The following is a 9,382-nucleotide window of genomic DNA, read 5'->3' on the forward strand; positions in this document are numbered from 1 at the left end:
TTTAGCTCCTCCAGCAAGAGGTTGATTGGTTTGACTTAGAGTCATGGTGAAAGCAGAAATAACCTTCGTTTTGAAGACTTTATTTTGATTAGATAATACTTTGGGTACTATCTGGTATTTGAAGAACATGTCACAAGTAGAAAGGAAACATAACAAAAGCACTGAGAAACAGCCAAACAATAAACTATTTAACTTCTCTTTCGGTGTGGTTATTTTATGTCAAGAGGGAGAAGGATTAGGTAAATTTGGTCCGATCTTCTCAGAGTCTGCAGAGAACAAAGTAAAGCCAAAATCAGCTAAAAAGCAGTTCTAAACATGCTCTCAACTCTGTCGGGAAAACCACCAGATGCTGACGTGCGCACAGAGGCAAGCCGTGCGGGAGGACTGGACGTGACCCTCTATTATCACGGAGGGACTTGCCAGATTGCCTGTGACGGCATGTATTACTTTTACACTCGGGGAAAAAGGTGCTTCTCAGAGAGTTTTTCATGCAACGTTCCTGTGACCTGACAGAGGTGTCCACAAGGCTTTGACCAGCCTGGCGAGTCTGCAGGGTGGCCCCTCTCGTTGCTGACAGCTGTCTCCTCTTCACAGGGGCACAAAGAAGGGGGAAAAATATGAAGTGTGGGTGAGCCCATACCGTCCAGGGGACAAAACAGTTCCATGACAGAAAGTGCCCAACAGCAGTCACTTTGAACGTATGTATTAATAAACCAATGAGTGCTTTGAGTTTGAACATGTACAGTTATTTTGGCAAATGAAAAGCCCTCACACACAATAAAACGATCACCCTGGACAGAGGCCTGGGGACCGGGATCTGCGCGTTGTCCCTCCACACTGAACAGTCCACGGAAGCGCTTTAGTAACTGGAGGAATTGGATGAGTAACTCTCAACTGACTAAGTGATTCCGTTCAGTGAAATCTGCCCCCTTGCAGCTAACTAATTGTATTTACCAGAGAAAAGTACATTATCTAAAGAAACAAATCAACCTCGAAAAGGAAATGTGATCTTCTCAGCATATCTGGTAGGCAGGCTGTGTTTCACTTTTTGTTGTTGTTGTTGTTCTTTGGACACAAAGATCTGACAACTTATCCAAAGAATAAAACTTTCCCTTCAGTGGGAAGAAACTCAACAAATATTAACTAGTGAGCAAAATACCGGGTTAAAGAAAAGGAGCTCAGTCCGTTTTCTTTACCTGCATAACAGAACACGAATAAAAGAAAGGATACTGGGTTGAGAACCTCAGCGGGACAGCAAATTAGGCTGGCCGGGTTGGTCGGACATTTCTCAGAAGTTTGCTGTGGACCTCTCAACGAGAAGCCACTCCAGCAAAGAGAGCCAAGAAAGCAGATGGCTGTGTGACGACCACGCGGGGTGAGGTCCGGACGGGAGGGACATGGGGAGGACAGGACGGTACCTGGGAGCTATAAAGGCGGAGCTGGAACAAAACCCAGGATGATCGAGTGAAAGGAGACTTAGAAAGAACAGCTGTCAAAGACGCCATCAAACTTTACCCCCAGGAGGTAGAAGAGAAGGCCCATGTGGGTGACACATGACAAGCTGTAACAAGCTGTAAGGAGAAATGGGGAAGAGAGAGGCCGTATGTCCTCGTGTGACCCTGTGGCCAGTTCCCAGACATGCTCAGTTTAAGCAGGACGATGTATCACTGAGCCTTCCCTCTCTCTCTGCTTGGCAAAACTGATGGGAACCCGGTCTCCAGCCGTGACCTGCTGTCCTTTCCTGCAACAGTATGGTGGGTTTTACTGTCCGCGCAAGAGGGGAGAACCCTACGAGTGCAAGCAAACAGGCTCCACGGGCGAAGGGGCTGAGAGGCAGTGATCGGCGGTTACCACACGGTCACGGGAACATGAAGCACGGCAGTGGGAGCACAGCCAACAACACTGCAATAATCATGTATGCTGCCGGGTAGGTACGGGACACGCCGGGGGGTTCACTTTATAATGTGTGTGACTGTCTGACCACTGTGCTGTACAGCTGAAACAAATACGAAATAATACTGAATGTCCACTGTGATTGAAAAATATAGTGAATAGTTCCCTTCAAAGTAAAACAGGCTACTAACTTGAAAAACAGAAATGTACTTCTAAGGATTAAGCAATCTTGACTGGTAACAGAATGATTTCCTTCAAAGGGGTCTTGAAGAACGAGCAGGATTTTTAGTGCCTGGTTGAAAGGCAAGAACTTTCCCTAGCTGAGTGAAGAGACACAGAGCCCCAGGCGCTTGCAAAGAATGCGGCTGAAACAGACGGCCTGTGGCTGGGCCATCAGGAGGCGCTGCTGGCAGGCGTCGGAGGCCACATCGCAGGCGAGCTCTAAATTCTGTGCGAGGAGGTCTGGGCGTTATTCTTCAGCACGGGGGAGCCACTGAAGATTTTTGCTTCGCTGTGCCTCCAATTCCTGTCTTAGAAGTCTTTTGGGAGCTTATAGACAAAAGCTGAACCAGTTAAGAGATTATTTAAATAGTGCAGAGGACAAAGGACGAGCGAACAGCGCGGGAAGGCCCAAAGAGAGAACTGCCTGAGTTCAGTCATGGACACCGGGCCAGAAGCCAGGGACACTGGAGGGGATTCCGACCGTCTCGCCTGCCCGCCTGCCTGCCTTGTCCCCGAGAGCGTGAGGAGCTGCCTCCGTCTGCGGCAATGCCACGTCCTACACTGGGCGCTCACGCAGCAGACGCGCACCCCTCACGGTCCTGGAGGCTCGGAAGCCCAAGATTCGGCCCCAGGGAGGCCCCTCTTTCTCCCCGCTGTGTCCTCATGCAGCAGGGCGGCGGGGGGGCGGCTCTCAGCGTCAGTAGTGACTATCGGCATTGATCCTGCTCTGAACCCGGGCACTGAGATCGCCCCACGATCCTCAACCGTGATCTCCAAGGCACCCGTGACCTGTCTCCTGCCTCTTCCCTGGTTTCACTGGTCACTCCCTGTCACTCTTATTAACTCAGTAATATTGAGATGCATCTGACTCAAGGGTATGTCCCAGTTTATTAAGGTTCCCTGGTCTCACTCATGCTACTCCTGGTCTGGAATGCTCTTATGTCCAACTTGTCCTTCTCATCTGTGAAGGTTCGGGTCAGCCATCATGCCTCCGTACGACTCTGCTGGGACCTATGTCACTGGCTTCATCGGGATGCCGTCCTAGGATACAGTATGCCACAGGGTGGCCCCGGATTCACCTGCCTGCTGTTCCCATCCGTCTGTCCGTGCTCAGGGCAGGCGTTCTGCGTCACTCTGCGGTCCACCTCCAACGCCTTCCCAGCGGTGCGGCCGCGACCATGCGACCATGCGCAACAAAGAAAAACCCCAAGGTCTGCCCACTTCATAAACGAAGTGACTTCTCAATACTCAAGAAAACATTCACAGGTGATTAATATGCAAAACAATGCCCCAGAAAGGTCTGCTCCTCTTCCCCTTGTTACTTAAAGGTCTGTTTAAAAGGGCCACGTCTAGATTGGCCAAGAAGATGAGAACAAAACTTTCTAAATGGAATTTCTCTCAGGAAACATGTTCTGTTTTCCAAAAAGCCCGTGGGCCAGCCCCAGGAGTCCCACTGGAACGGAGCATCTCCTCATGAATAAGTGCTTCTCTGGGAAGAACATGGAAGAAGTTTTATGTGAAATGAAAAGAAAAAGCAGAAGAATTGTGTGGACTCGGATAAGCAAGCAAAGGATGCTGACTGCTAAAACGGCCCTGCACGTCCGGTGCAAAAGCAGAGATGGGCCCGTCTCCGAAGGAGCAGACGTGCGTCAAGGGGTAGAAGGGAGGGTGACACGGGCAGAAGAACAGAGAGGACACTAAATCAGAAATTTCACTCGGCCAGACGGGACTGTGCGTATTTCCTTTGGGAAAGCCAGTTTCTAACCCCATGTCTGTCTTTACTGAACACCCACAGCGAATGAGGCTTTGTTCAGCCTTGTCCAACAAAACACCGGCGTACACTGTTTAGCAACACAGACAAAGGATCGCCACGCCAACAACTAAGCAGGCTTTCTGTTCATGCTCCTTGTAGAGGTGAAAGAGCTCGAAGTGTTATGTCTAAGAAATTCAAATCTGCCATACGTCGGCCACGGCCAGAAGAATTCAGCACAAAACCAAAAAATGCCCACTTAACATTATTTTCTGAAGCACTTTGAAACACATCTGATCCAAAACTAAATTTTTCAAAGACATAGTTATCAATTTTAAAGAGAACACAAAGTTAACTACTCTATACCCTTGAGCACAAGTAAAGGGTCCATTAACTGTTTAAACTTTAATTTAGCAAAACCTCATTGTGGCATCCGACTCAACATCCTGGAAACAAAAAATACTCAGTGCGGGCAGGAACAGCAGGATGAATAGCTTCAAAAGGGCTGACCTTTCCACACCCACATAAAACCTACACAAGCGGCTAAGGGAAGCAAAGCAGCAATCACTGAAATCTTGAAGGACTATGAAATTGAGTGTTAAGAATTTAAAATGCTTCTGATTTCTGATTTGTTTAGGGATGTGTTACTAATCAAGGAATTCTGATACTGTTTTTTGATCATTGTTTTTGGATATTATTGTTGACCGTAATTCAGGGTTTTATTCCTCAAGCTAAACCTAACATTTTCCGAGCAGCTACTGTAAGCCAGGAATTAGAGGAATTAAATGAAAGACTTGTTCTCAAAGAGCTCACACTCTAGTCAGGGAAACGAACATGTAAGTCATCACAAAACTCAGGACCCAGTTCAATGATGAGAGTGTTGGCCAAGAGAGAGATTCTCTCTCCTAGCTTGGTGTCCGGCAGGAGTTGACAGATGAAATATGACTTCAGACAGACAAGGAAGGCACGAGTTCTGGTCTCTCAACCCCTACTCTGACCTGTTCCTAAAAATTCCTTGTGTCTTAGAACTGTTTCAAAGTTATCTTAAAGGAGAAAAGTAATTTTATAAGAGTATGTTGTAATGGAAGATAATTTTACTGTATTTAAGTATATTGATGGTTTTGAAAATTGTCTTTCCCATTTAGGAAGTGGTGTTGATTTTAAATTAACTACCAAAAAAGCATAATTTGTCAACAAACAAAACTATCAAATTTATTCTGGGAACCAAATGTACATTGGAATTTAACTATATATTACAAGATTAAAATGGGCAAAAATGGCGTTCATGATACAATTGGACTTTATGCTGACATTTTGTTAAAAGCTTAAAAAATAAGTCAGTAGAATCTTTCAAAGAAAACGTATAGTCTTATCTTCTGATCTAAAAGATGCAAACCTGTGACTCAGAGTGGTGAAGCGGGTCGGTTGTCTATGATCCCTAGGACAGTGGAAGTTACACCGTCCTGACAAACATCCTGACAAATCCCCAGGCACCCCCCAGCGTGGAACGTGGAGAAGACCCTCAGACCCCGTCGCAGCCGCCGGGAGAGGGGCAGACGAGCGGGTCTCCACAGCAGGGACTAGAGACTGCAAACCGACAGCCGCGTTCTCTGCTCTGCAGACCCCCACCTCCTGCCCACTCTCGTCCCAGCTGGCCTCTCTCCTTTCTAGTCCTGGCCTTGCCACTGTGACGTCTGCATTTGCAGTATGTGTTTCAGAGGGTTGGGGGACAACCTTTCTTCAAAATGTCCGAGGGAAATGAATGCGGTGAAGGGACACCAGAAACGCTGACTCATGCTGGGCCGCTCTGAGCGTGGGGCTGTGGATCCCGGCTCGATCAACACTGGCAGCACCCGGGGCCCGGGCCTCCTTTCTCTTCCAGCCTCCGGCTCCCGCCCACACTGCACGGGGCCTCACGCACACATGTGTGGACAACCTGGCCTTACGCCCAAGGTCTGCTGATAACCCACATTTACACACAGTCATGCCCTGGGCCGGGAAGTGGCTGGAGCCTGGCGAGAAGCCCGTGTCCACTGTGAAAGTGCGAGAAGGGCCCTCGCAGGAGAGGATTCCGGGCAAGCCCCGGGAACATGACCTAGAACAGGAGGGGTCTGGGTGGGCACGGTCCCCTGGCCTGGCGCCTCCTCACCCCACAGAACAAGCGAAGGATAGGTAATACCTTGTTATCCAACTTTTTAATCTTTGCCAATCTCACAGGTGAAAAACAGCCTACCTCAGAATAGTGTTAGTGGGCATCTCTCACACTGTGAATGAACGTAAGCACTCTGAGTTCATTTTCAAAGTAAATCACACATAAGCCCAGAAGAAATATTAGAAATATAATCAGCTCTAGATAACCTGGGATCATGAGAAGACCCTAAGGTGCTTCTACCCGTCTTACTGCCCCCCACCCCCGTCTTCGCACGCCTTATCTTTCTAGTCCCTTGGCTCTCGGTGTAGCAGCCACCTTCTCAGAAAGGCCTTCCCCGACCACCGGGATAAAACAGCCCACAGTGATGTTCCAAATGGATAGTCCTGCTTTAATTTTTCTGTATTGCCCTTACCATATTCCAGTATTTTTCTTATTTTTTTACTAGCATGCTTACTGTCTTTCTCCTCTACTAGAATAGGCAATATATACATTCAAGGTTTATATTTTTGCACTTAACAGCTTCTAGATTTACTGTAACAACCAAAAAAAAGAGGAACTTCGATTACTTTGTTTATTACCTCCTTAAACTAGGAGAAGGAGGACATCCTCTGTCTGGGCCATAACTCCACCCCCACAATGGAAAGTTTCTGTCATACTGCGGTCACTCAAATGACACAGACCTGGAATAAATGACAAAGGCTCCCTTTCACTCCGTTTCCCCAGGGCCATGCATATAGTTCCAGCCTGAAGAAGTGAACTGTGCCACAACCCAGTCTAACAGCCCTGTCATTCCAGATCCCTCTGGAATGTTCTAGCAATTCCGTGTTCTGTCGGGAACTGTCTTTACCCGTAGGGCACGCTGCCTCCCTGACCTGCCCGCAGCTTCCTGGCAGCTGCAGCAAGTTGTGGAAATTAACAGCTGTGCCAACCACGCCAAGGCCACGCCGGGGCGTCCCCAGCAGGTGCTGCCTGTCGGTCTAGGCCATGCGGGAAAGCTTCTAGGACTGCTGTGAAGAGGGGTCCCAGACAGGAGGGGTGTGCAGGGGCCCCACAGGGCCAAGAGCCATCTCGGTTCCTACCACCAAGGCACCACCCAAGGAGCATCTCCTGCTCAGACCATCACTTCTGCTTTTTCATGATGGTAAAAGGAAAAGGAATTTCTCAGCATGTACATTATGTATACTATATAAAACCTCTGGTTCTCTGGCCCTGTTGACTTTAGAGTACCCCAACCAGATGTCTTCATTCAACCCCAAGTCCCTATAATGTGTCCACAAGTAGATGGCCTTTTTACCGACTTTTTGTTTCATTTTCTGCTCTTGCTAAGAGTTCACCAAGGAAAAGTCTGTTCACCATTGGCAAAGCTGCTCCAACTTCTGTGATAGAACCCACACTTCCCACACAGCGTGGCGAAATAGTTAGGACATTTAACATAACATTTGGAGATGTTTCTCAATCCGACAGCAACTTGAAAACAGAAAGTCCCTCTCAGTGCAACCAACCCCACAGTTAGGTCAGGCACAGAGGGATCCCACTGTCCTAGAACTTGCCGAGAAAACAGCTTCTTCATGTGCCCCGAGCAACGCACTGGTCCTTCCCAGTCTCGGGGCTGAGGCCGGAGGAGCAGCAAGCTCGCGTCTGTGTCGTGTTTCACGCGGACAGTGAAGCTCTGTTACTGAGTTCCTCGGGACAGTGACTTCCTACAGGATGACGTGAGGGGAAAACAGGGTGCAGAACATACAGGAATTTTTCATTTAAAAAAATGCTACTGGTGACCTCTGGGTAGCAGAATAAAGCATTGCTTTTATTTTGTTCTTTATATATTTTTGTAATTAAAAAATTTCCACAGCAAATATGGACTATTTTACAATTTTAAAAAGTTTTTAATTTTTTAAAATTGATTTTAGCGAGACAAAGAAAGAGAGCAAGAGAGAGAGAAAAAATCCCCTCATCGTCCCACTCATGCATGTACTCACTGGTTGAACCTTGTATGTGCCCTGACCAGGGATTGAACTCACAACCTTGGTGGATCAAGCTGGCCAGGGCTAAAAACAGAGCTATTTTTAAATGCTTTCACGTATTTCAGCAAGTGCTCACATGTTCTGTAAGTATTCATATCCTCAATGTACAAATGAAAAACTGCTCAGGTAGGAGAAGTGGTAACTTGACCCAAAGTTCGATTATTCTGTCTGTACTGTATTTGCCAAGTTTTCAGTGAATGCTCCTGCCAGCCCACACTCGTGCGCAGAGGAGGAAGCTGCAGCAGGAGAGACACGGGGAGAGTATGTGTTTATGAACGAGGCTGACTGACCGGAACTGAGTGGGTGGTCTGCGCCCGTCGCAGCCCTTTTCGGGACATCGGCCGAGGAAGGCTGTCCTGGGATCAGAACGATCAGAACCGTCCCAGGACTTGGTTTGGTGATGAAGACTCCGGCCGCCGGCTACCATGTGAAAAGAGAGCAAAAGGAACATACGTCACTGGCTGCTAACTTACCGGCAGCGGCCCACTGTGATTCATTGTTTTAGCAAACGTACGCCAGATAGTGGTGTTTTCCTTGGAAGTTTCGTACAGTTTAGTAACATGCAGCGGTCATGTTTCACAAGGTACATCATGTAGCTTTTGCAAGTATATCTGAATCAATAATTAACGATTCCCTTAATTCAAGCATGTGATTTTTAAAAATCAACTTCCGTATTTTTGTGGTTATTTTTCATCTAGGAGCTATAAGTAGAAAAAGATGGACCTCAGCATGTTTTATTAAGCTGATTCACTGACCCCACTAATTGGAAGGCATTTCAAAATACAAATGGCAATTATTAAAGGAAATAATGAAATTCTGTACTACTATAACTCACATGGATTGGGAAAAAATCATGCAATGGCTACTGGCTTTGAAGAAAAACAGTCTTTTCTTTTTCATTCTCCTTTCTTTTTCTCTGTCTGAGGAAAAAATAGCTCTGCTAAGAACACATAATAACATTAAAGCTTTGATAACCACAAAGTTTGATAAACATGTCACTCTGTTCTGATGAGAACTTTCTGTATCCCATTTTAACAAAAATGTGTGTGTGTGTGTGTGTGTGTGTGTGTGTGTGTGTCTGTTGGGGACCTATGTTATCAGCTTCATATAATATTACTTTTTTTACATTGCTACCATAATACTAAAAAACAAACAAAAGACACCTCACAGACTCATTAGGTAAAACTGACAAAACACAGCAAATGATCTTCAATCAGGGACGTTATTACCGGACTCCCCGCATGTACTGGGATCCTAATTCTCGACACCTGGTGCTACTCTGCGGCCCTTTTATTAACATGATTATATGCCACTGGCTTTTCTTATGAAAACACGTGCTTATCA

At 46.8% G+C, this 9,382-nt stretch overlaps 1 long non-coding RNA gene across 2 annotated transcripts; it reads left to right on the top strand.

The window, feature by feature from the left end:
• The first annotated feature begins 1,651 nt into the window (after nucleotides 1-1,651).
• On the top strand, nucleotides 1,652-9,019 carry LOC123805744. 2 transcript variants are annotated; one of them, XR_006783364.1, is made up of 2 exons: nucleotides 1,652-1,927; nucleotides 5,356-9,019. It is a non-coding gene; the product is annotated as an uncharacterized LOC123805744 (long non-coding RNA). The 2 variants fall into 2 exon arrangements; XR_006783362.1 differs by lacking the exon at nucleotides 5,356-9,019 and adding an exon at nucleotides 3,085-5,159.
• The last annotated feature ends 363 nt before the right edge of the window (nucleotides 9,020-9,382 follow it).

Source organism: Phyllostomus hastatus, unplaced genomic scaffold, assembly GCF_019186645.2.
Source record: "Phyllostomus hastatus isolate PE091 unplaced genomic scaffold, TTU_PhHast_1.1 phas_contig_148, whole genome shotgun sequence".
NCBI lineage: Eukaryota > Metazoa > Chordata > Mammalia > Chiroptera > Phyllostomidae > Phyllostomus > Phyllostomus hastatus.